Source organism: Limulus polyphemus, unplaced genomic scaffold, assembly GCF_000517525.1.
Source record: "Limulus polyphemus unplaced genomic scaffold, Limulus_polyphemus-2.1.2 Scaffold12794, whole genome shotgun sequence".
NCBI classification, from domain to species: domain Eukaryota; kingdom Metazoa; phylum Arthropoda; class Merostomata; order Xiphosura; family Limulidae; genus Limulus; species Limulus polyphemus.
This window is the reverse complement of record NW_013678404.1, coordinates 3448-4062: the sequence shown is the minus strand read 5'-3', so window position 1 is coordinate 4062 and position 615 is coordinate 3448.

The window sequence follows — 615 nt, the reverse complement described above, 5'->3', positions numbered from 1 at the left end:
TAGCTGAGTGTATGAGTTGAAACACTAGCTATAAGTAAACGTAGCTGAGTGTCCCAGTTGAAACACTAGCTATAAGCAAACACAGTTGATTATCCGAGTAGAAACACTAGCTATAAGTAAACACAGCTGATTATCCGAGTTGAAACACTAGCTATAAGTAAACGCAGCTGAGTATCCGAGTAGAAACACTAGCTATAATAAAACACAGCTGACTGTCTAAGTAGAAACACTAGCTATAATAAAACACAGCTGACTGTCTAAGTAGAAACACTAGCTATAATAAAACACAGCTGAGTGTCTAAGTAAAAACACTAGCCATAATAAAACACAGCTGACTGTCCGAGTAAAAACACTAGATATAAACAAACACAGCTGAGTGTCCGAAGAAAAACACTAGATATAAGTAAACGCAGCCGAGTGTCCGAGTAGAAACAGTAGCTGTAAATAAACACAGCTGGTTGTTCGAGTAGAAGCAGTAGCTACAAGTTCACACAACTGATTATCCGAGTTGAAACATCAGCTATAAGTAAACATAGATGAGAGTGTGAGTTGAAACACTAGCTATAAATAAACGTAGCTGAGTTTATGACTTGAAACAAAAGGTATAAGTAAACG